Source organism: Aegilops tauschii, chromosome 7, assembly GCF_002575655.3.
Source record: "Aegilops tauschii subsp. strangulata cultivar AL8/78 chromosome 7, Aet v6.0, whole genome shotgun sequence".
Classification (NCBI taxonomy): domain Eukaryota; kingdom Viridiplantae; phylum Streptophyta; class Magnoliopsida; order Poales; family Poaceae; genus Aegilops; species Aegilops tauschii.
This window is the reverse complement of record NC_053041.3, coordinates 263,961,495-263,989,159: the sequence shown is the minus strand read 5'-3', so window position 1 is coordinate 263,989,159 and position 27,665 is coordinate 263,961,495.

Sequence of the window (27,665 nt, the reverse complement as noted above, 5' to 3'; positions counted from 1 at the left end):
ATTATATATCATTTCCAATCAATAATATGTCATCCACATATAATATTAGAAATGCTACACAGCTCCCACTCACTTTCTTGTAAACACAGGCTTCACCGAAAGTCTGTATAAAACCATATGGTTTGATCCGCTTATCAAAGCGTATACCCCAACTCCGAGATGCATGCACCAGTCCATAGATGGATCGCTGGAGCTTGCACACTTTGCTAACACCTTTAGGATTGACAAAGCCTTCTGGTTGCATCATATACAACTCTTCTTTAAGAAATCCATTAAGGAATGCAGTTTTGATGTCCATTTGCCAAATTTCATAATTATAAAATGTGGCAATTGCTAACATGATTCGGACTGACTTAACCATCGCTACGGGTGAGAAGGTCTCATCGTAGTCAACCACTTGAACTTGTCGAAAACCTTTTGTGACAAGTCGAGATTTGTAGACAGTAACATTACCATCAGCGTCAGTCTTCTTCTTGGAGATCCATTTATTCTCTATGGCTTTCCGATCATCGGGCAAGTCCACCAAAGTCCACACTTTGTTCTCATACATGAATCCTATCTCAGATTTCATGGCCTCAAGCCATTTATCGGAATCTAGGCTCATCATAGCTTCTTCATAGTTTGTAGGTTTGCCATGGTCTAGTAACATGACTTCCAGGATAGGATTACCATACCACTCTGATGCGGAACGTGCTCTGTTCGACCTACGAGGTCCTGCAGCAACTTGATCTGAAGTTTCATGATCATCATCATTAGCTTCCTCTCTAGTTGGTGTAGGCATCATGGGAACGGATTTCTCTGATGAGCTACTTTCCAAATTAAGATAAGGTACAATTACCTCATCAATTCCTACTGTCCTCCCACTCACTTATTGCGAGAGAAACTCCTTCTCTAGAAAGGTTCCATCCCTGGCAACAAAGATCTTGCCTTCGGATCTGTGGTAGAAGGTGTACCCAATTGTTTCCTTGGGGTATCCTATGAAGAGCACTCCTCCGACTTGGGTTCGAGCTTATCAGGCTGAAGCCTTTTGACATAAGTGTCGCAACCCCAAACTTTAAGAAACAACAACTTAGGTTTCTTGCCAAACCATAGTTCATACGGTGTTGTCTCAACGGATTTAGACGGTGCCCTATTTAACGTGAATGCAATTGTCTCTAATGCATAACCCCAAAATGACAATGGTAAATCGGTAAGAGACATCATAGATTGAACCATATCTAATAAACTACGGTTACGACGTTCGGACACGCCATTACGCTGTGGTGTTCCAGGTGGCGTGAGTTGTGAAATAATTCCACATTGTTTTAAATGAAGGCCAAACTCGTAACTCAAATATTCGCCTTCGCGATCAGATCGTAGAAACTTTATTTTCTTGTTACGATGATTCTCCACTTCACTCTGAAAGTCTTTGAACTTTTCTAATGTTTCAGACTTGTGTTTCATTAAGTAGATATACCCATATATGCTCAAATCATCTATGAAGGTCAGAAAATAATGGTAGCCGCCGCATGCCTCAACACACATCGGACCGCATACATCGCACTACTGCAGGATGCTCCTAACGCGACACTACGATCAGAGACCCTTCGACGAAAGTGTGTGCAATGCAATAATCGCAAACGGTGGTGTAAAAGTACCGTCAAAAAAGGCGCAAAACGTTTGCGATGACCGATGCATCAAACACGGTTCAGATTTTAGTTGCGTGTGCGATTCGGGGCATACAGTTCAGTTCAATTAACCATTTTCGATGAGGAGGAACAAAAGAAACGGAAATGAAGGTGTGTGCGATGTACAACATACTGTTCACTCGGATGAACTTTTTGTGATTAGGCAACACAAAAGAAACGGTCAGCCAGATCAAGGTGTGTGCGATGTACAGCATACAGTTCACTCGGATGAACTGTTTGTGATTTGACAACACAAAAGAAATGGTCAGACAGATCAAGGTGTGTGCGATGTACGACATGCGGTTCACCCGGATGAACTGTTTGCGTTGAGACAAGAGAATAGAAATGGTTTAATATAACAAATACCATAAATATTGCAAGGTTCAAATTCAAAGATTACAACGCCCAAATTCAAACATTGCAAGCTGCGTCATTTCTGAAAAGGGATCAGCCGCTGACAAGTCATGTATGGGTTTGACACAATAACTTCCAATTGCTTTGCCATATGCTCTTCCAATACGAAATTTGGCATTTTTGGAGGCACTTCCATTCCATAGTACCAGCCGGCTCTGATAATCATACCATTGATCTTTCCTAATTAAATGCGTGTTCAATCTTTGTATATAAGTGTCATCCCTGGATCGGTAATGCTGACACGCACAGTACTCGAGGATTTAGAACAGAGTGCAATCACACACTTATTACATCGAATGTCTCAAAGAGAGTACTTATTACAATAATATGGCTGAAGGCCATCTAAAATAACATAACTATGGAAGCTTCGAGGGTAAATGAGTCCATCAACTCCAACGGAATAGCTGACTGCACGACAACGACCTAGCGCACCTAACTCTTTGTCTGAAAACTCTGCAACATAATATGTTGCAGCCTGTGTAGGTCAGCACATGGAATATGCTGGCAAAATAAAACTATAGAGCAATGAACATGAAACAACTATAACTATATGCATATATGGCTGGTGGAGGCTCTATGGTTATCATTTTGCGAAAAGCCAGTTTTTTCCTACAACAAAGGAATATATTTTATTTAACTACAAAGTTTGTTGAAAACATTGAGAATGGTAACCCCATCTCAATCCCAAATTAATAAATCAATAACCCAACAGATTAATTAAGTAAAGTGATTAGATCAACATAGTAATTCAAGCACCGGATACACAAGATGTCCATAACCAGGGACACGGCTAACCATGATTAGTTTTTACACTCTGCAGAGATTTGCACACTTTTCCCCACAAGACTGGATCTCCTCCGTTGAATTTCTCGCACTGCATGATGTTTGAGAAACGGATGACCGAGATACAGTCTTTCCGAAGAGGTCCCCTTAACCGATAGATAGGTCGGTACACCTACAATCCCCTACATCTACTAGCCCATCATGGAAAGGTTTCCCACAACTTACTAAACTATGCCAGAGCCCATAGTGGCTTGCGGCTGCACACGGAAGTTTCCAGCGTGAATAACATAATGATCCCTTTGAGCCTCGGTGGCGAACCATAGGAAAAATCACACGGATACCCCGGGATTCTCCTTGGACAACACTGGATTTCCCCAGGTGCCCACAAACCAATCCACCCAGATGTGTGTTAAAGTAGCCACCTTAAGTAAACCCTTAGTTCATAATAATACTCATAACTGTCATGAATCACTCAAACCAAACCACGTCTACGAGCATAGCATAGCAAAGTATAATAAGTGTAACGTAGTAACTCCCAAGGTTTGAATGAAAGGGCAATAGGGACTACCTCAACAACTACTTCCCAAATACCCACATGTTAACAGATCATACTCATGCAATGTTTGAGGATTGAAACTAATGCATAAAAATGGGTAATAAGGGATATGATCAAAGTGTTACTTGCCTTGCTGACGATCTAAAAACCCTAGAGACTCGTAGTAGCACGCTTCGCACTCCGGAAACTCTATCGTGAACAAACAAAAGCATATGTAAGCACTCAAGCATAAGATGCAAGGGTAAAACTCTAATGAAAAGATCCAAACTGAAGGTTCAACCGAAGAGCTTTGATTTGCAAAAAGAATCAAACGAATCGGAGCTATGAAACACAAACTGCGATCAAAAGAAGTTCAAATCCAAATCTGCTTGCAACCAAATTTTAGTTTTCCAAAACCATGTTCAAGTTGATTATCTGGAAAGAGGGGAACAAGACGAAGATTTTGGCGTTGGTTTCACTGGATTTGGACGAACGAGCAAAAAGTTGCGAGGGTTTGAAGATCAGGGACTAATCTGTGATAAAAGTATTTGCGGATAGGTCCCTGGCCGAAAATAAAATAATATAAAAAGAAAAACCTATCGAACGAACCTTCGCTAACAGAACCAAACGAACGAACGTTGCTCGCTACTGTGGATTAACGGACGAACGTCCGCTAATTAGATCCGAACGTAAAAACCGAGAAAAACCCTAACCCTAAAAATTAAACCGATCTAAACCGAAGAACCAAAAAACTGAAAAAGAACCGGTGAACCAGGACGGTTTTATACCGGTTCACGTCGATGGTGGTCAACGGCGGCGGCGGGACTCCGGCGGCTCCGGCGAGGCAAAGCGGCGGCGGGGGCGCGGGACGGCGGCGGCGGCGGCAGCGGTGCGCAGCAGCGGCAGCGGCCGCGGCGGGCGGCTGCGGCGGCGAGCGGGTCGGGTGGGGAGGAGGCGGCGGGGTGGGGCGGGCTTTAAAGGAGCCGGGGGGCGGCGCGTGTCTTGGGCGAGGGGGTGGCCCGACGAGAGTTCGAGACGGACTCCCTCGACGTCCGTGCGGCGGCGGTACTCCTCCCGCTCGGGAGGAAGGCGGCGGGGCGACGTGGGCTGCGGCCCGGCTCGGCTGGGCCTTCGGCCCAGTGGGGCGGCGAACCTTAAAAAAAACAAATTTCGCCCGAAAGAAAAATCCTAATAAAATATAGAAAAAATTCTAAAAATACCAGAAAAAATTCACCGTCTAAATCTAATATTTAGAACCAAGTGAACATTTTTCTGGCCTAAGATGCAATTTTTCAAAAATGCATATTTTTCTAATTCAAATAAAATAGCAAATAAAATTTTAATTTGATTATAAAATTTCTACTCCAATATTCCCTTCATTTGAAGAAGTCATTTTATCTTGTCTCTTTTATTTTTAATATTGGAAATAATTGGAGAGAAAAATATCAAAATCAAATTTGATCCTCTTTTCAAATTTGAGAAAATTCAAATATGAAAATTTGTGAAACCTCCAACTCTCTCCTTGGGTCCTTGAGCTGCTTAAGATTTCAAGGATCACAACCAAAATGCAATAAAATATGGTATGCATATGATGACCTATGTATAACATCCAAATTGAAAATTGGGATGTTACAAACCTACCCCATTAAGATGAATCTCGCCCTCGAGATTAGGTGCGGGTGGTCTTTCCGTAAGTCTTCTTCTCTTTCCCAGGTGGCTTCATCCTCGGTATGGTGGCTCAACTGAACTTGCAAAACTTGATAACTTTGCTGCGGGTAACTCGGCTGGCAAACTCGAGAATCTTGACGGGTTTCTCCTCGTAGGTCAGATCACTCTCCAACTGTACTGCTTCTAGGGGCACTGTATCTCTTAGAGGAATCTCGGCCATCTCAGCATGGCACTTCTTCAACTGGGAAACGTGAAACACATCGTTAACTCCTAACAATCCTTCGGGTAACTCCAACTTGTAGGCAACCTCTCCCATATGTTCCAGAACTCGATATGGTCCTACAAATCTTGGGGCTAACTTTCCCTTAACTCCAAATCATTTAACTCCTCGGAGTGGTGACACACAAAGATATGCTCTGTCTCCAATCTCATAGACTACCTCCTTGCATTTAGTATCGACATAACTCTTCTGCCTGGACTGGGCTACCTTCAGTCTATCTCGAATCAACTTAACCTTCTTTTCAGACTCTTTGATCAAATCCGGTCCAAACAACTGACGGTCTCCAACTTCATCCCACATCAATGGTGTCCTGCACCTTCTTCCATACAAAGCTTCAAAAGGTGCCATCTTCAAACTAGCCTAATAACTGTTGTTGTAGGAGCACTCTGTGTAAGGAAAATTGTCATCCCAACTAGATCCATAATCTAGCGCACAGGCTATCAACATGTCCTCCAGAATCTGATTGACTCTCTCGGTCTGTCCATATGTCTGCGGATGAAAGGTTGTACTGAACTCTAGCCTAGTGCCCAAAGTCTGGTGCAGCTGATTCCAGAACATTGAGGTAAACTGTGTCCCTCTATCTGATACTATGGTCCTCGGAACTACATGCAGACATACGATCCTGGTCATATATATCTTGGCCAACTTCGCGCTTGTATACACGGTTTTCACGGGGATGAAGTGAGCTACTTTGGTCAAGCGATCAACTACTACCCAGATTGAGTCATATCCCGAATGGGTCCTGGGTAATCCGGTGATTAAATCCATGCCAAGCTTGTCCCACTTCCAATCGGGTATCGACATAGGCTATAATAATCCGGCTGGCTTCTAATGTTCTGCCTTCACTATCTGACATATATCACATACTGCTACATACTCGGCAATATCCTTCTTCATACCTATCCACCAGAAATGTTCCTTCAAATCCAAATACATCTTGGTGTTTCTAAGGTGAATCGAGTATGGTGAGTCATGGGCCTCCTGGTGTATAACTTCCTGATCTCCGCATTATTGGGCACATAAACACGATCCTCAAACCATAAGGTTTCGTGCTCATCCTCACGGAAACATTTGGCTTTTCCTTTGCCCATCTTCTCCATTATCTTAGCGATTTCCTTATCATCCTTTTGAGCTTCTCGAATATTTCCCAATAATGTAGACTGAACCTCCATTGCTGCAACAAAACCTCTTGGAACTATCTCCAAACGAAGTTCCTTGAGATCGTCAGCTAACTCTTGCGGTGATCCTCCACTTACGAGGGTATTGACATAACTCTTGCGGCTTAAAGCATCTGCTACGACATTGGCCTTTCCTGGATGATAATGCAACTTCATATCATAATCCTTTATGAGCTCTAACCATCTCCTGTGCCTGAGATTCAACTCCTTCTACGTGAAAGTGTACTTCAAACTCTTGTGATCCGTGTGCACATCACATCGGTTTCCAATCAGAAAATGTCTCCAGGTCTTGAGCAGATGCACTACGGCTGCTAACTCCAATCGTGCGTGGCATAATTCAACTCATGAGGTCGAAGCTGTCGTGAGGCATATGAAACAACTCTTTCGTCTTGCATAAGTACACCTCCAAGTCCCAAGCGAGAAGCATCGCAATACACTTGGAAATACTTGCGTGTATCCGGAAGAAATAGCACTGGGGCTGTAACTAGCCGTTTCTTCAATTCCTGAAAACTGGCCTCACAATCCTCGGTCCATTTGAACTTGATGTCCTTCTTCAACAACTCTGTCATGGGTTTCGCAATCTTGGAAAAATTCTCAATGAATCTCCGATAATATCCTGCGAGTCCCAGAAAACTACGGATCTCTCCAACTGAGATGGGTGCCAGCCACTCAGTGACAGACTGAACCTTGGTGGGGTCTACTGCTATGCCTTCTCCTGATATAACATGTCCAAGAAATCCAACTTCCTTCAACCAAAACTCACATTTGTTGAACTTGGCATATAGCTGATGTTCCTTGAGCTTCTCGAGAACTAAGTGCAAGTGTTCCTTGTGTTCCTCTTCATTCTTCGAATACACCAAAATGTCATCAATGAATACCACAACAAACTTATCCAAAAACTCCATGAACACCTTGTTCATCATACTCATAAAGTAGGTAGGGGCATTAGTCAATCCAAATGACATGACCGTGTACTCATATAGCCCATACCTTGTGGTAAAAGCTATCTTAGGTATATCCTATTCTAGGATCTTCAACTGGTGGTATCCTGATCGAAGATCGATCTTGGAAAATACTTTAGCTCCTTGCAACTCATCAAACAGATCATTGATCATCGGTAGTGGATACTTTTTCTTGATCGTCACTTTGTTCAAAGCCCGATAATCAACAACCATTCTCAAAGATCCATCCTTCTTCTCAACTAAGAGCACTGGGGCTCCCCACAGTGATGAACTTGGTCGGATATAACCTTTCTCCAATAACTCCTTAATCTGCTTCTTAATTTCCTCCAGATCATTTGCGGGCATCTGATACGGTCTCTTTGGTATTGGTCCGGTGCCTGGCAACAGCTCTATCAAAAACTCTATGTCTCGATTTGGCGGCATGCCTGGTAATTCCTCTGGAAATACATCCGGGTAATCCTTCACAACAGGCACTTCTTCCTGAACTACTCCCGAGAGAGAATTCACTTGGGTCCTCCTTGGCGCATGCCTAGACACATACTTGATCCATTTTCCCTCCGGGGTGGTGAGTAGAATTGACTTAGTAGAACAATCGATATTCCTCCATACATTGATAGCCAATCCATGCCTAGTATCACATCCAATCCTTGCGATTCCAAGACTATTAGGTCTGAGGGGAAAACATGCCTACCTATGGTCAATGGCATCTGAAAACATCCATTGCTTGCCATATACTCCGCTCCAGGTGAGCTTACTAACATAGGTGTCTTAAGAACTTTGGTGGGCAACTTATACTTATCCACAAATCCCCTTGATATGTATGAATGCGATGCACCAGTATCAAAAAGAACAATTGCAGTAAATGACTTAATCAAAAACTTACCTATAACTGCATCTGGCTGTTCTTCAACCTCCTCCACGTTAACGTGGTTCACTTGCCCTCTGGTGAAAGGGTTGGGCTTCTTCCCAAAGTTTCCATTTCCATTGCCATTCTTCAACTCAGAACAATCATTGGCGTAGTGTCCAGTCTTCTGAGACTTGTAACAGGTGACATGACTCAGGTCCTTCTTAGCGGGTGTTGCTGGATTGGAGCGGTTCTGACTGCTACTTGCTCCATTCCAATTCCCATTCTTAGGGCCACTATGGTTATGGGTGCTTCCTCCATTATGGGTATGGCCTCCATGGTTATGGTTGTAACCTCCCGAGTTAGGGGTAAAGCGAGGCTTCTGCTGAGCTCCAGAATTGTACTTCCCCTGTCCATACTTCCTTTTGCGGCTCTCTATCCGATGTTGTTTGCCTTCAATCATAAGGGCCCTATGTACCAACTCATGGTAGTTAGTGAATGTAGCCACCATCAACTGCATACTCAACTCATCATTCAGCCCTTCCATAAACTTCTCCTACTTGGCGGCATCTGTGGCCACATCATCTGAGGCATATTGAGCTAACTTACTAAACTCATCCATGTACTGCCCCACAGTACGATTTCCCTGGCGTAAGTTGCGAAACCCATGCTTCTTCATACTCATTGCTCCAGTTGAAACATGGGCTGTACGGAAAGCTTGCTGAGACTGATCCCATGTGACATTGGCTATGGGAAAAGTGGTTGTGTAATTCTCCCACCATGAGGCTGCTGGTCCATCCAATTGATGTGGCGCAAAGCACACCTTCTCAGCATCTGTGCAACCTGCGCTGGTCAGCTCCCTTCCAATCCTGCGAAGCCAGTCATCAGCAACAATTGGCTCGGTACTACTGGAAAACACCGGCGGATTTAACCTCAGAAAACGGGCTAAGTTGTCAGCTGGAGGTGTTGCGGTGGGTTCTTGTTATTGTTGTTGTTGCCTTGGTTCTGGACTAGTAGCTGCATCAAGGCATTTTGCTGTTGGATCAACTTAGTGAACTCCGGTGGGAAGACAAATCTGGGGTCACGTCTCGGAGGCATCTGATGGGTTTAGAGGGGAGAGATTAGAATAGAGTGAGGTCTAAGGAGAAAATCACTACCCACATGCACATGCGACAAACACATTCATATCACACCACTCAATTCAAACAAGGGCATACAATCGATCTAGCTATCATTATAAAATACTCGGACTACTACTATATACATGGGGGAATACTATTGATAATATGGTGGTCGACTAGAAATTTTGATCGGAAGAAGATTCCATGATATCTGCTCCAGCTTCGTCTTCATAAGCATCATTACTGTTGGGGTCGGAGTCGGTGTCGTCGATGATGATGTAGTCCTCGGGGTGGTTGTCCTCCTCTCGTTTGGGATCTCCCATGAATATTACTAGCTTCTTCTTCAGGTCTTCATTCTTCTCTAGTAGTACTGCAATTTCCTCTTCATATCCATCACGTGTAGACTTGAGTTCCTCTTCTAGCTCCATGTTCCGAGTCATCACCTTCTGCAGGTCTATCATGCTGGCACACATCTGGTTCTCCTGACAACGAATGTGTTGGTTCAACTCCTGGATGTAGGTTGCAAAGGACTTGTCCTTCCTGGTGCAAATCGTCTCCCATTGCTCATCTCGGCGTCCACATATCTGGTAGATGGTGTCCTTAAGATCCGTGTGGTAAACTTTGCCGATGCGTCCCATGGCGATGTGAGCTGCCATGCTCTTTCCTAGACTCCAGGTTGGTGCGTCAAAGGAAAACTCTATGGGCTCCGTAACTGGTGTGAATGTCCTTCCTGGAACATGTACTTGAATGGTCCAGCGCTCTCTTCCGGTAGAGTGGCGGTGTAGGTCCCGGTGAAGCTTGGTATTCCGATGTTCAGGTACCTAGTGGCCTCCTTCAAGTGTCGTCCAAAAGGGTGTCTTCATCCGGTTGAGCAAACTTGTTCCTTGGGTCCGCCATCTATAGAGTGGAAAATGGAGAAGAGTCTAAAATGAGTAGAGAAGAGTGTCCTATGGCTCATCTTAGTGGTCGTGTCCTATAGTCGATGTGTGCTCTGATACCATCTTGTAGCGATCTGACCACAAATGGTCAAATCTCTGTGTATAAGTGTCATCCCTAGATCGATAATGCTGACACACACAGTACTCGAGGATTTAGAACAGAGTGCAATCAAACACTTACTACATCGAATGTCTCAAAGAGAGTACTTATTACAATAATATGGCTGAAGTCCATCTAAAATAAGATAACTGCGGAAGCTTCGAGGGTAAATAAGTCCATCAACTCCAACGGCATAGCTGAGTGCACGACAATGACCTAGTGCACCTTACTCTTCGTCCGAAAACTCTGCAACATAATACGTTGCAGCCTGTGTAGGTCAGCACATGGAATATGCTGGCAAAATAACACTATAGAGGAATGAACATGAAACAACTATAACTATATGCATATATGGCTGGTGGAGGCTCTATGGTTATCATTTTGGGATAAGCCTGGGATAAGCCAGTTTTTTCCTACAACAAAGGAATATATTTTATTTAACTACAAAGTTTGTTGAAAACATTGAGAATGGTAACCCCATCTCAATCCCAAATTAATAAATCAATAACCCAACAGATTAATTAAGTAAAGTGATAAGATCAGCATAGTAATTCAAGCACCAGATACTCAAGATGTCCATAACCGGGGACACAGCTAACCATGATTAGTTTTTTCACTCTGCGGAGGTTTGCGCACTTTTCCCCACAAGACTCGATCTCCTCCGTTGAATTTCTCGCACTGCATGATGTTTGAGAAACAGATGACCGAGACACGGTCTTTCCGAAGAGGTCCCCTTAACCGTTAGATAGGCCGGCACACGTACAATCCCCTACATCTGCTAGCCCATCATGGAAAGGTTTCCCACAACTTACTCAACTATGCCAGAGCCCATAATGGCTTGTGGATACACATGGAAGTTTCCAGCATGAATAACAAAATGATCCCTTTGAGCCTGGGTGGCGAACCATAGGAAAAATCACACGGATACCCCGGGATTCTCCTTGGACAACACTGGATTTCCCCAGGTGCCCACTGTCGGTGTCAAAACTGGAGGATCTCGGGTAGGGGGTCCCAAACTGTGCGTCTAAGGCGGATGGTAACAGGAGGCGGGGGACACAATGTTTACCCAGGTTTGGGCCCTCTCGATGGAGGTAATACCCTACTTCCTGCTTGATTGATCTTGATGATATGAGTACTACAAGAGTTGATCTACCACGAGATCATAGAGGCTAAACCCTAGAAGCTAGCCTATGGTATGATTGTTGTTGTCCTACGGACTAAACCCTCCAGTTTATATAGACACCGGAGGGGGCTAGTGTTACACAGAGTCGGTTACAAGGGAGGAGATCTACATATCCGTATTGCCAAGCTTGCCTTCCACACCAAGGAAAGTCCCATCCGGACACGGGACGAAGTCTTCAATCTTGTATCTTGATAGTCCAACAGTCCGGCTGTCCGAGGACCCCCTAATCCAGGACTCCCTCAGTAGCCCCTGAACCAGGCTTTCAATGACGATGAGTCCGGGGCGCAGATTGTCTTTGGCATTGCAAGGCGGGTTCCTCCCCCGAATACTCCATAGAAGATTTTGAACACAAGGATAGTGTCCGGCTCTGCAAAACAAATTCCACATACCACCGTAGAGAGAATAATATTTCCACAAATCTAATCTGCCGACAGCTTTTCATAATGTGACGTACTACCGTTGACTGGTCATGACGAACCGTTTTTCTGAGCTTGCCATTGCACGCGTTGCGAGGCGGTTTTTATTGGCACGTCCTGTCGAAGCAGAGATCGTGTCCCTTTTTTCACGGGATTCTCATCAATACGGGCATGGGTAACCCCATCGAGCCTGTTGGTATAACTCCTCGATTTTAGGCAAGTCCCAAACGGCCACGCGGAGGACGCTTGATATTCATCCCCTTTATAAAGAGGCGTAGACCTGTCCCCTTCTTCTCGCGCTCAATCGAATCCTTCCCCACCTCGAGTTCCAACACCCAAGGTTCAGGTTAGGCGCTTTGGACCTTCAATCATGTCCGGATCCAACCTTCAAGGTCGGTGGATGCCCTCCTCCGTTACAGAGGAGGACATCAAGAAGCTAAGAGAAGCTAGGTATTTGACCGACGAAATCTCGCACAGGCTGCCTGCACGAGGGCAGGTCATTCCCACTCCCGAACCCTGCGAGAGTGTCGTATTTGTCTCCCACTTCCTCCGAGGCCTAGGCTTCAGTCTAGATCCCTTTGTAAGAGGGCTCATGTTCTACTACGGGCTCGATTTCCATGATCCGGCTCCGGATTCCATCCTTCACATCTCGTCATTCATCGTCGTGTGTGAAGCCTTCCTCCGCACTACCCCACACTTCGGCTTATGGCTCAAGACCTTTAATGTGAAGCCGAAGGTGATTGAGGGGCGACACGCAGAGTGCGGAGGTGCCGTAATAAGCAAAGGCGCTGATGTTCCATGGCCAAAGGGTTCCTTCCCGGGGGTGTCCAGTTTATGGCAACGGGAGTGGTTTTATATCATAGCTCCCCGGGGTATTAAGTAGGTAGCCGCCCCTATCTTCCGCTCGGGCCCCCCACCACAACTGGCATCATGGGTCAACAAGGGGCTAGACTGGGGGCCAGTAAATGATGTGCCAACATTGCAGAGCCGCATCCGATATCTCCTCGAGAGAGATGTCGGCCTTGTTAAGGTAATACAAGTTATGCTAGTTCGTCGAGCCCTGCCTTGCAAACGTCGACCTCTCCGTATGTGGGAGTTCCACCCGGAAGGACCGCGAACTATTCAGCACTTCTTCGGCGCGACGCTCGAAGATATGTACAGATCGTTCTTCGGATCACAAATAGAGTGTCCGGACCCCTCCAAGGATGCGGGTCTGAAATGCAATCGTCCAGACACTCCCGTAAGTAATTCCGCAGCCAAACACGTTGTCTTTTAATTTATCACAACATCATTCTGAAAAGTCTCCTTTTAACCAGGACTGGATAAAAAAGGCGAAGATGATCAGGTGTCCGGCCCCCCTTCCCGGGGGCTCACCGGATCCTGTACTAGCCAGGATGCTTGAGCTTGCGCCTTATCAAGCGCCATCAGGGGGAGGTAAAGGGAGGAACAAAGAGGCCGAGAGCGAGCCTCACTCACTATTCATCCAAACCGAGGGAATTAGTGCCTCCGCGAAGGAGAATAACCGGGGGGAAGAATCTAAAATTCCCTCTCCCCAGGGAAGGAAGAGGACCGCCTCGGAAGACTTGGAAGCAATGATTTCCAAGCGAGGGAAGAATCCTTTCTCGGAGGGTCCTACCCCGGTGGGCATCCTTACCGCACAGTACCCGCAAGGGGACCAGCCCTCTACCGAGCTGTAAGTAAACGGAAGTACTTTATAGTAAATATATCCTGCTTTATTTTCAAGAACGATAACCGAGGCGTGTATCTTGTAGTTCAGATCGTAGCCCTTCTCGACAGAGTTCGTCTTCGGGGGATCTTCTTCCGAAGATGATGGAGAGCGAAACACCTCCCCGTGCCTCCCCGCCTTGTGAAGCGGGCGACCCTGAGGTGTCGTCACGGAGGATTTCTCCCGATTCGCCAAGGCCAGAAGGTAAACCTTCGGCCAACCGAAGTCCGGGGTATTCGGCTCCTAAGGAGAGCAAAAGAAAGAGTCTAGAACCGTCCGGTGTGTGATCAGACGCACTGATGAATCTTTTGGAGCAAACGGCTATCTCAGAAACGCATCGTGCGCTAATGGGCACGGTGGTTGAGCGGATTTCATCCGCCGAAAGCGGGTTGCATGAAGCTTTTATGAGTCTCCTGAAATGCATTCAGGTACGTGAAGTAATATATATTTTTTGGACGATACCGCACACGCTAGGTGTGGCCTATGCAGATAGTAGCCCCTGAGACTCTGGTTGCTGTCAAAAAAGACAGCGGATAGAGGATCATAGTCCCAGGTAATAACCATGCTGCTTTCATGTGCAGGTGGTTGCGGGTCCGGTGGCTAGCCGGACTGGTGAGTTTGCCGAACTGAAGTGGCAACTTGATGCGGCAGATGCCGACATCGTGCTTGTAAACAAGCGGATTGACAAGGCACAGGGTATGTATTCTCCTAGGATCAATATGTATTAAGAGGAGCATGATGCTAGTATATGTAATCTGCTGTGACTGCAGATGGAGATGTCGCCGTGGAGACCCTTCAGGCAGAACTTGCCCGAGCCAAGGAACAAGCCAGGAAGAGTGATGCGGCCGCCCTAAAGGCGGTCGAAGAGCTAAGAGCCGAACAGGCTGCCCATTGCCAGAGCAAAGAGAAAATAGCCAAGATGGCTATTGAGCTGAAAGATGCCGCCGGCCGATATGAGCTTCTTGAAAAGGAAAGCCAAGCGAAGGCGAAGGAACTGAAGGAGGCCATGGAAGCGGCCAAGGAAACCCGCTCGCAAATCAGAGCGGCGAAGGAAGAACTCCGTCAAGCCGGAGATATTGCGGCTGGGAAGCCCTTTTTGTTGCGGACGAGGTTTGGAGACCCGAAGTATGCCCCTCGGGATAAATTATGGAGTTCTGCAGACGCGTACTTGGATTTAGCAGCGAGTGCCACTGATGCGACCAAGTTTTTCAAAGATCAGAAGGATCATGTAGTGGAAAGGTTGTTCTGGTCATAGTTCCGCACTCCAACGCGTCCGCTGCTGTTAAATGAACAAATGGCCGAGTGGGCCGAGCTCCATAGGTTGTCCGGATTTGCTACGAGGTCCGTCGTGGATCACCTTTGGCCGGAGGGACCGAGGCTGAATAGTTATTTTGGCCTAGTGCAACAATTCCTTGGTGTTGTGCCGCATATCAACGCTGTGAAGAGGTCGGCGTGCATAGAGGGTGCACGGATGGCCCTTGCCCGTGTCAAGATATAATAGGCAGAGATGGAGGCCACCACTATTGCATCCCAGAGTTCGGCGGTAGGCCGGGTATCGGCCGAGCACTATTTTGAGGAAGTCTTAGAAGGCACTCGTGTAATAGAGGCTCAGTGCTCGAAGCGTATCATGTTCTAGTGACATGTATCTCAATTGTAAGAACAATGCTTATTAAATTATAAAGGCTGTGTTTATACTTTTGCCTGAAAGTATTATGATGCCTCCTGTGCGACCATTTATGTATATATGTATATAACCTGAAAGTTTGCAGTCGTCGGCTTCAGCCCCCACGCATATAATGCGGGGGTGTTCGCAAAAAACGCGTATTCACACTTGATCCAATGTCTTGGTCCATTAAGGAGGTGATAGCGCAGCGAACGAGGCAATCGGACTATATTGCTTTAACACTTTCACTTAGCCATAGGAGTTTGACGGTGGGACTACTATATAGTCTCTGGTACCTCCGCGCTCATCCGAATACGGGGCGCGTACATACATGACCGGGAAACGCCCCTTCGTTAATGTGGAGGAATCCCGAAGATTCCGCTAAGTCATCGAGTGGTTGACCAGTCTCGCGCTTTATCATGGCAGTCAGTTTTCGGCTTTCTCTAATGAGGTGCTCGTCCTGATGAACCAGGGCACAATCACAGTAGTTCTCCCGGTGCCACCTTAGTCGATAGAGCGGAACGTAAGGTAGCAAAACACGGGAGCCGGGCGACCAAAGACATGATTCGGAGCTGATGCATATAAGGCCAAACTCGCGACGCCGAAAACTCCCTAAGGTATTCGGTCTTTACAACATGTACCGGGCTGAGCAACACCCTTGATAATGAACCCCGAGTGTCCAGGTACGTGCATTTTTCTGATGTGGCGAAATGCCAATAACGTCAGCATCCTTCTCGGTTATACTGAGTATCTGGAGGATGTGAACAACAAGAGACAGTAAAAAAGGTTTACGCAGGGTCTTAATCTAAAAAGAAACCTTTGAGCGGGTCCCTACTGCACGTCTGCGCCTGTGTCTCCGTTGCGCCGTATCCTGGAAGGGTGTAGCACGATTGTCATCTGTAAAAGAGAAGAACTTAGGTGAAAGTTGTCGTGCGAAAAAATTGGTTATTCTCAATAAACCATTAGAAATCAAGATAAGGAAGGTTGAGCCGAACTGTAGTCCTTTTATATGCGGGAAGCCCCTGGTACCACCTATGAGGGTAAATCCATCGAACCAATCTTAGGTATATCTAAGCTGTTACAGCTAGTGATGTGCCGGACTCGTCTAACCGTGTCCGCGGTCTTGACGACCGATCAGTTATTCTGGTTGGAGAGGTCGTTTAGTGTTTGGCTGCTAAGGCCGCCACACGTTCTTCCGTGCATAAGGAACGCTCGATATTTCCGCTAATTGTGATGATGCCACGTGGACCAGGCATCTTGAGCTTAAGAGGAGCGTAATGCGGTACTGCATTAAAATGAGCAAAAGCTATTCTTCCGAGTAGTGCTTGATAGCCGCTTCGGAATGGAGCGATGTCGAAGGTTAGCTTTTCGCTTCGGAAGTTGTCGGGAGAACCGAATACAACCTCTAGTACCAGAGAGCCCGTGCAGCGGGCCTCTGGGCCTGGTATTACTCCCTTGAAGGTAGTATTACTGTGGCTGATTTTTGTCGGGTCTATCCCCATTTTGCGGATTGTGTCCTGATATATCAGATTAAGACTACTGCCGCCGTCCATAAGGACTCGTGTGAGATGGTATAAGTTTATTATTGGGTCTAACATCAAGGCAGCCAATCCTTCGTGTCGGATACTTGTCAGGTGATCCCTGCGATCAAAAGTGATCGGGCAGGCCAACCAGGGGTTGAACTTAGGGGTGAAGGGCTCTACGGCACGTGTGTCTCGGAGTGCATGTTTGCTTCTCCTCTTCGTCACGTGGATCATGTTCACTGTTTGACCTTTGGTGGGAATTTTTTCTGTCCCCCAGTGCTTTTCTGGCGAGGCTCGTCCTCGTCTTCACTTGGTGTCTCCCTTCCCTTGTGTTCGGCGTTTAGCTTACCGACCTGCTTGAAGACCCAACATTCTCTGTGGGTGTGATTTGCAGGTTTATCGTGGGTGCCATGAATCTGACATAATTTGTCTAGAATCTTGTTTAGGCTGGACGGTCCATCTCTGCTGCCTTTGAAAGGCTTTTTCCGCTGACTAGGTCGAGAGCCCCTGAATCCGGCGTTTACCGCTGTGTTATCTGGGCTGTCTTCTTTATTTCGACGCTTGTGATGACTGCGTTGTGGTTTTCCATTGCCATTCCTGACTTCGGATGTGCCTGGGTCGCTGGTGCTACTACGGGCTAGCCAGCTATCTTCGCCCACGCAAAAGCGGGTCATGAGGCTTGTCAGGGCTGCCATTGTTCTCGGTTTTTCTTGGCCGAGGTGTCTGGCGAGCCATTCGTCTCGGACGCTGTGTTTGAAAGCTGCTAAGGCTTCGGCGTCCGGGCAGTCGACGATTTGGTTCTTCTTAGTGAGAAATCTATTCCAAAGCTTTCGGGCTGACTCTCCGGGCTATTGAATTATATGACTTAAATCGTCTGCATCCGGAGGTCGGACATAGGTCCCTTGAAAATTAGCCCTAAAAGCATCCTCAAGCTCCTCCCAACTTCCAATTGAGTTTTCGGGGAGGCTCTTCAGCCAGTGCCGAGCTGGTCCCTTCAGCTTGAGGAGCAAGTACTTGATGGCGTGGAGATCGTCTCCGCGAGCCATATGGATATGGAGGATAAAGTCCTCAATCCAGACCCCAGGGTCTGTGGTTCCGTCGTACGCCTCTATGTTCACTGGTTTGAATCCTTCTGGAAATTCGTGGTCCAGCCCCGCATCGGTGAAACATAGGGGGTGTGCGGCACCCCTGTATTTGGATGTGTCATGGCATTCTGACGGTTGTAGTGTTCGGTTTTGGTTGTGCGCTGGAGCGCGTTTCCTTGATCCGTAGATGGATCTGGTCACGCCGGTCTACTCATGCAAGTCCTCACGTGAATCGTGTGCTGACTTGTGTGCGGCCTTGTTAGCTGCTCTATCGGGGCCACGAGGTGGTTGATCCGACCGGTCGGCCGTTTTATTTTTCGGCTGTGTGGGCTCTAAGGCCTCATCGTCAAATTTAGGCAACAGCTTGCGCTTTGGATAGCTCTTTGTGTGGTAACTACCACCATACTTTTCTTCAGTGTCGAGCACTTTGTTCCATCTACTGTTGAGCGTATTCTGCGTGGCCTTAAGCCTTTGCTTCTGCTTCTTCAGACTCCTCGCGGTGGCAATAAGCCTTCTGCGGAGGTTCTCTTGTTCCAAGTGCCTTTCCGGGATGATGTGTGCATCCTCGTCCGGGCTGTTTTCCTCTCCGGAGGGAGGTTGATGAGCTTTATCCTCGGCATCCCCGTGTTCGGACAGTGGATCTGTACTATGTTCATCCTGCTCTATCGCTGGGTCAGTGTGGTCGTCCTTTCCTCTGGAGTCGACTGGGGTGTTATTTTCTCTTGCTCTGTTATCGCTGTTTTTGCCGAGGTGGGATTTGGAGTGGCGCCTACGCCGACGCTTTGGTTGCTTCTCGAGGGAGCTATCCTTCGCTGCGTCCTTCCGTTCCTCGATTGTTTTTTTGCGTGTATCTACCATGTATATGTCATGTGATGAAGTGGATGTCCAGCGCCCTGTGGGCGATGGTTCCTGTTCCTCTCCTGCATCGTCGTCCATGCCGTCGATGTCTTCGGAGTCGAAATCGAGCATGTCGGTTAAATCGTCGACAGTGGCTACTAAGTGGGTGGTGGGTGGGGAGCGAATTTCTTCGTCGTCCGCATCCCATTCTAGCCGGATATAGTTCAGCCAAGGTTCTCCTGACAAGGAGAGAGACCTTAATGAATTTAGCACATCGCCAAAAGGCGAGTGCTGAAAGATATCCGTGGAGGTAAACTCCATGATCGGCGCCCAATCAGATTCGATAGGCGCGGACGCGGGCGGCTCGGAGCCCATGGCCGGGGACGAATCCAATGGTTCGGCAGCACGGGTCTCGTAGGAGGTGAAGTCGGTATTCGGCGCTATCGCCACTGAGTGTGCGGCCTCCGTGGCGGGGTCCATCCACCCGTCCACAGATGGCGCAATTTGTTCCGGATTGAGGGCCGGAGTGGTTGCAGGTGTGATCTCCCGAACACTGTCCGACGGCAGAGCTAAATCATGCTCGTCGTGATTGTGCGGCTCACCTGACATGGGCTCGAATCCGTTGAAGATCAAGTCCCCGCGGATGTCGGCAATATAGTTCAAGTTTCCAAACCTAACCTGATGGCCAGAGGCGTAGCTATCGATCTGCTCCAGATGGCCAAGCGAGTTGGCCCACAGTACGAAGCCGCCGAATACGAAGATCTGTCCGGGGAGGAAAACCTCACCCTGGATCGCATCGTTGCCGATGATCGAAGGAGCCATCAAGCCTTATGGTGACGGCACAGTGGAACTCTCAATGAAAGCACCAATGTCGGTGTCAAAACCGGGGGATCTCGGGTAGGGGGTCCTGAACTGTGCGTCTAAGGCGGATGGTAACAGGAGGCGGGGGACACAACCCAGGTTCGGGCCCTCTCGATGGAGGTAATACCCTACTTCCTGCTTGATTGATCTTGATGATATGAGTATTACAAGAGTTGATCTACCACGAGATCTTAGAGGCTAAACCCTAGAAGCTAGCCTATGGTATGATTGTTGTTGTCCTACGGACTAAACCCACCGGTTTATATAGACACCGGAGGGGGCTGGGTTACATAGAGTCGGTTACAAGGGAGGCGGTCTACATATCCATATTGCCAAGCTTGCCTTCCACGCAAGGAAAGTCCCATCCGGACACGGGACGAAGTCTTCAATCTTGTATCTTCATAGTCCAACAGTCCGGCCAAAGGATATAGTCCGGCTATCCGAGGACCCCCTAATCCAGGACTCCCTCACCCACAAACCAATCCACCCAGATGTGTGTTAAAGTAGCCACCTTAAGTAAACCCTTAGTTCATAATAATACTCACAACTGTCTTGAATCACTCAAACCAAACCACATCTACGAGCATAGCATAGCAAAGTATAATAAGCGTAACATAGTAACTCCCAAGGTTTGAATGAAAGGGCAATAGGTACTACCTCAACAACTACTTCCCAAATACCCACATGATAACAGATCCTACTCATGCAATGTTTGAGGATTAGAACTAATGCATAAAACTGGGTAATAAGGGATATGATCAAAGTGTTACTTGCCTTGCTGACGATCTAAAAACCCTAGAGACTCGTAGTAGCACGCTTCGCACTCCGGAAACTCTATCGTGAACAAAAAATAGCATACATAAGAACTCAAGCATAAGATGCAAGGGTAAAACTCAAATGAAAAGATCCAAACTGAAGGTTCAACTGAAGAGCTTCAATTTGCAAAAAGAAGCAAACGAATCGAAGCTACGAAACACCAACTATGAACAAAAGAAGTTCAAATCCAAATCTGCTTGCAACCAAAGTTTAATTTGTCAAAACCATGTTCAAGTTGATTATCTGGAAAGAGGGGAACAAGACAAAGATTTTGGCGTTGGTTTCACTGGATTTGGACGAACGAGCAAAAAGTTGCGAGGGTTTGAAGATCAGGGACTAATCTATGATAAAAGTATTCGCGGATAGGTCTGTGGCCGAAAATAAAATAAAAGAAAAAGAAAAACCTATCGAACAAATGTTCACTAACAGAACCAAACGAACGAACATTGCTCGCTACTGCGGATTAACGGATGAACGTTCGCTAATTAGATCCGAACGTAAAAACTGAGAAAAATCCTAACCCTAAAAAATAAACCGATCTAAACCGAAGAACCGAAAAAACGAAAAAGAACCGGCGAACCGGGATGGTTTTATTCCGGTTCACGTCGACGGCGGTCAACGGCGGCGACGGGACTCCGGCAGCTCCGCCGAGGCAAAGCGGCGGCCCCTGCGGTGGCGAGTGGGTCGGGTGGGGAGGAGGCGGCGGGTTGGGGCGGGCTTTAAAGGGGGCGGGGGTGGCACGTGCCTTGGGCGAGGGGGCGGCCCAACAGGAGTCCGTGCCGGACTCCCTCGGCTCCCTTGCGGTGGCGGGACTCCTCCTGCTCGGGAGGAAGGCGGCGGGGCGACGTGGGCTGCGGGCCGGCTTGGCTGGGCCTTCGGCCCAGTCGGGCGGCAAACCTTAAAAAAACAAATTTCGCCCGAAAGAAAAATCCTAATAAAATATAGAATAAATTCTAAAAATACTAGAAAAAAAATTTCATCGTCTAAATCTAATATTTAGAACCAAGTGAACATTTTTCTGGCCTAAAATGCAAGTTTTCAAAAATGCATATTTTTCTAATTCAAATAAAAAAGAAATAAAATTTTAATTTGATTTTAAAATTTCTTCTCCAATATTCCCTTCATTTGAAGAAGTCATTTTATCTTCTCTCTTTTATTTTTAATATTGGAAATAATTGGAGAGAAAAATATCAAAATCAAATTTGATCCTCTTTTCAAATTTGAGAAAATTCAAATATGAAAATTTGTGAAACCTCCAACTCTCTCCTTGGGTCCTTGAGTTGGTTAAGATTTCAAGGTTCACAACCAAAATGCAATAAAATATGGTATGCATATGATGACCTATGTATAACATCCAAATTCAAAAATTGGGATGTTACATTTGCTCTGGCAAGAAAGAACCTGGCGAGTGTAATCTCCGGTGGGGTCCCTCGGTAGGAGTTCAAAGTAATATTTGAGAGATGCAGATCCAGGCATTCGATGTGATTGTCTTTATAAACATCATCCACCTCCGGGCCTAATATGCACTGCAAAAGAAGAGAACGTGTTAGTGCCTACATGCAGTTTTGAACACTGCTACACGCCCATTTGGTTTGCAGGATTTGTAAAATGCACCAACATGCCATCTTCGATCTGGCATGATTAACATGGGTATTTGATTACAATCTAGAAACATGTAGCCTTCTTCACAAGAGGTTGGATTGGATGAAAAATTCCCTAAGAAAACTAGTACAGATGAATCCAAAGGAGAAATGCATATGGACGATTGTAACCATATGAATGAAGCAACCAATATGGGGTGGGGGTGTATGTCCTAAAATACTCGAAAATTCCTTCAGAAATCGTAGTACATTGTCATTGTAAACTTAGGAAAAGGTGCAAAAAAAATTGAACTCCCTTATGGTTAACATTTAACAGGAAAGGAACATCACCTCGATATACAGCTTCTTCACGCACAGAAAGCATCTCAAGAAACTGACACCTTGGTCCAGGTTGGGGCCGACAGATTCTAGTGCCAAGAGCTTCACTGTGCCCATAGTCTGGGTGAAGCTTCGCTGGATGACAGACGAACATACATCTTCAAAACTAGAAATAACGTTGATATCAAGAAGGAGAGGTATATAAGGCGACTGTTGTACCTGAAGGTTGTAGTATTTGACAGACGAGTAGCCCACCACTTTCAATTTCGGCGCAGAAATGACATTGATTTTGGTTGGACCTTGTTGATCAACTACAAGTAATCTCTCAAGTGAAGGTGTGTCCTGGATGACCATCTTGTGGTCCACCTTTTGTGATCTCTCGTTGTAGCACCAGCAACACACATAAATAGTCCGGAGAGTCCTGGAGGTGATGTGCAAGGTACTCGGCCAATTCTTTGCCTAAAGACGAAGGAACTCGAGTGCAGTACAGCCGTGGAGTAGGCGCTCCATGTCATCCTTTGGGATGCGGATGGCGACGAGCTCGAGGTGCTTCAGTCGTAGTAGAAAAAGAGCGGGCGCGTCAATAAGGGGGGATGGCAGTTCATGAAGTTGGCGAGGCGCAGCATGGGCTTGAAGCGGAGCACGGACGTTGGCAGCAAGCGCATATGCCCATCATTATAACTTAGCTTCTCGAGCTGACCTATGGCGCGGGATCGGAACCACTCGTCAAGCTTGGCTCGGTCCTTGCCATTAGAACGGAACTTGCCCGTGATAAGGCCTTTGATTGGGCCATCATGACTGCCGAGGATCTGGGAGAACGCATCCAAGCTTTGGCGATAGCCATGGCAGAGCTTGTGGGCGTCGAGGAGGTCGATAGGGGTGCGGAGCCATAGGGTGCACCACCACCGGGAAAGGGCGGCTGCCCTCGCCCGATATTTGATTGGGAGGAGGGATATGATGACTATCAACATATCATCGGGGAGGTTGTTGATGAAGTCTAGGCCTGCTGGAGTCGCTTGAGGTTCTTTCTCGACCCGCCTCCGCTTGTTAGCAGCCTCGTTCTCCACCTCGTCGGCAAGGACGGAAACCTCTGTCTCCATATTCATGCCGTGCTCCGGTGCTTCAGCAGCCCCGGCGTTGCCACTCCCTATGATGGGGCGCTTCGGCGGCATCCTCGTACACTGACGGCTTTGAGGACTCAGAGCGGCGTCGAGGATACGGGTGGAGAGAGAGAGGAATTGTGTGTGTGGCGAGGATGGGGGGTGCAACCGCTCGGCGCCGCCATTAATATAGACCAGCGGGAGCGAGGCGGGCGGCAGGCCAAGGCTGTCTCGCTTCCCGGTGAGAACGACTCCTTAATCTCTAGTATGAATGAAATCTATGCTTAATTACTGAATTTTAGTTGCAAAAAATAGATAGTGCTATTGATTTTTAGCTGCATATTTTGACAAATCATAGTGTTTCTTGGCTTAGCGCCGAAGTCTGGCTTTAATTTGCATACAGTAATCTGAACCGTTTGCATTGAAGAGATGCATAGATCCTGTGTTGAACAACTTGTACGCTTCCCGGTGAGCCTGCGCACCGGACTGCGCTCGCACGCCTCCTGTTCAGTCAAGCAGCTATCCACACGGCACCTCCTATAGCCATTAAAACCAAGACACGTGGCGTCACGTGAATGGTTAACCGAACGCACACGGTTTGAATTATACAAATGTTTGAGATATTAAAGTGGCAGCTATTTTTTTCAAAATGCCTTTGTTGGCTTTCATTATTCGAGTGTGCCTTCTCTCAAAATGGACACAAAAAATACCACAGCATGTCGGGTGCCCTTCCATGATAGCATGCCAAGATTCATGAATTTCAGATGAGTTTTAGATTTACTAGAATTTAAAAACAAAGTATCTCAACATTTTGTCGGCAATCAACAGTGCCCTAGTGTTTGAAATTCATTCCCATTTCTTGCATGCACCCAAGGACACAGATTTGATTTTTCAACCAATTTATATGCACTAGAGCATGTGCATGTAGTTCAAATTTGAATTATGAACATAAATGCATTAAAAAATCAGTTAATGCATAAATATGTCCAAACGAACCCCGAAAAATAAAAAAAATTGGCACAACACTCCTGTTGTTCTATGTTGACACAAGAAAAAATTTGAAAGCAATAAGAGACAATGGATGTCGTTTCGTCCCCAAAGGTGGGATGTTCCCTATCGAAACCATCATGCTTGTTGTGAGAAGCTCTGGTTGTGGGAAGCATATACCCAAACCTGCCCCAAATGGGATAAAAATTTTACCACGGCATGTTGATGCCGCTCCATGATAGCATGCCAAGTTTCAGGAATTTCGGACGAGTTTTGGATTTAGTAGAATTTAAAAACCAGGCATCTCAATGTTTTGCCGGCAATCAACGGTGCCCTGGTGTTTGAAATTCATTCCCATTTCTTGCATGGGACCTAAGCATGCACCCAAGGACACAGATTTGATTTTTCAACCAATTTATATGCACTGGAGCATGTGCATGTAGTTCAAATTTGAATTATGCACATAAATGCATTGAAAACTCACTTAATGCATAAAACTGTCCAAACGAACCCCAAAAATCACAAAAAATAACACAACATTCCTGTTGTTCTATGTTCGCACGAGAAATTTTTTGAAAGCAATAAGAGGCAATGGATATTGTTTCGTCCCCAAAGGTGCGGTGTTCCCTACCAAAACCATCATGCTTGTTGTGAGAAGCTCTGGTTTGTGAGAAGCATTTACCCTAACCTGCCGCAAATGGGACAAAAAAATTACCACGGCATGTTGATGCCGCTCCATGATAGCATGCCAAGTTTCATGAATTTCCAACGAGTTTTGGATTTACTAGAATTTAAAAACCAGGCATCTCAATGTTTTTCCGGCAATCAACGGTGCCTTGGTGTTTGAAATTCATTCCCATTTCTTGCATGGGACCTAAGCATGCACCCAAGGACACAGATTTGTTTTTTCAACCAATTTATATGCACTAGAGCATGTGCATGTAGTTCAAATTTGAATTATGGACATAAATTCATTGAAAACTTAGTTAATGCATAAAAATGTCCAAACGAACCCCGAAAAATCACAAAAAATAACACAACACTTAAGTTGTTCTATGTTGACACGAGAAATTTTTTGAAAGCAATAAGAGGCAGTGGATATTGTTTCGTCCCCTGATGTCTACGACACAACCTTCTTCTTATAGACGTTGTTGGACCTCCAAGTGCAGAGGTTTGTAGGACAGTAGAAAATTTCCCTCAAGTGGATTACCTAAGGTTTATCAATCCGTGGGAGGCATAGGATGAAGATGGTCTCTCTCAAACAACCCTGCAACCAAATAACAAAGAGTCTCTTGTGTCCCCAACACACCCAATACAATGGTAAGTTGTATAGGTGCACTAGTTCGGCGAAGAGATGGTGATACAAGTGCAATATCGATGGTAGATATAGGTTTTTGTAATCTGAAAATATAAAAACAGTAGTAACTAATGATAAAAGTGAGCGTAAACGGTATTGCAATGCTAGGAAACAAGGCCTAGGGTTCATACTTTCACTAGTGCAAGTTCTCTCAACAATAATAACATAATTGGATCATATAACTATCCCTCAACATGCAACAAAGAGTCACTCCAAAGTCACTAATAGCGGAGAACAAACGAAGAGATTATGGTAGGGTACGAAACCACCTCAAAGTTATTCTTTCCAATCAATCCATTGGGCTATTCCTATAAGTGTCACAAACAACCATAGAGTTCGTAGTAAAGTAACACCTTAAGACACACATCAACCAAAACCCTAATGTCACCTAGATACTCCAATGTCACTTCAAGTATCTGTGGGTATGATTATACGATATGCATCACACAATCTCAGATTCATCTATTCAACCAACACATAGAACCTCAAAGAGTGCCCCAAAGTTTCTACCGGAGAGTCAAGACGAAAACGTGTGCCAACCCCTATGCATAGGTTCATGGGCGGAACCCGCAAGTTGATCACCAAAACATACATCAAGTGAATCAATAGAATAACCCATTGTTACCACGGTTATCCCACGCAAGACATACATCAAGTGTTCTGAAATCATTAAAGACTTAATCCGATAAGATAACTTCAAAGGGAAAACTCAATCCATTACAAGAGAGTAGAGGGGGAGAAACATCATAAGATCTAACTATAATAACAAACCTCGCGATATATCAAGATCGTGCCGAATCAAGAACACGAGAGAGAGATCAAACACATAGCTACTGGTACATACCCTCAGCCCCGAGGGTGAACTACTCCCTCCTAGTCATGGAGAGCGCTGGGATGATGAAGATGGCCACCGGTGAGGGATCCCCCCTCCGGCAGGGTGCCGGAACAGGATCCCGATTGGTTTTTGGTGGCTATAGAGGCTTGCGGCGGCGGAACTCCCGATCTATTCTGTTCCCCGATGGTTTTAGGGTATATGGAGATATATAGGCGAAAGAAGTCGGTAAGGGGAGCCACGAGGGGCTGGGCGCGCCCCCTGCCTCGTGCTCTCCTCGTTGATCCCCTGACGTGCACTCCAAGTCTCACGTATTGCTTTCTTTCCAAAAACAACTTTTCCGAAGGTTTCATTCCGTTTGGACTCCGTTTGATATTCCTTTTCCGCGAAACACTGAAACAAGGGAAAAAACAGAAACTGGCACTGGGCTCTGGGTCAATAGGTTAGTCCCAAAAGTAATATAAAAGTGCATGGTAAAGCCCAATAAACATCCAAAATGGATAATATAATAGCATGAATACTTCATAAATTATAGATACATTGGAGATGTATCAGCATCCCCAAGCTTAATTCCTGCTCGTCCTCGAGTAGGTAAATGATAAAAGAAAGAATTTATGAAGTGTGAATGCTAGCAGGTGCATAAGGTTGATCAATGATAATTTCAATCACCTTTTCTAGCATCATTATATGTCATAACAATAGCTCAACTCATAGAACTTTTCATGATCAAGTAACAAACTATTCACATGTTAAAGTATAGATCATAAACTTTCTTGAAAACTAACAAACCGTGTTATTAGTCATCAAACAATTACAATTCATCTTATTTTCAGGAAGAGTCTATGTCAGAGCTTTGATTTAGCAAACTCC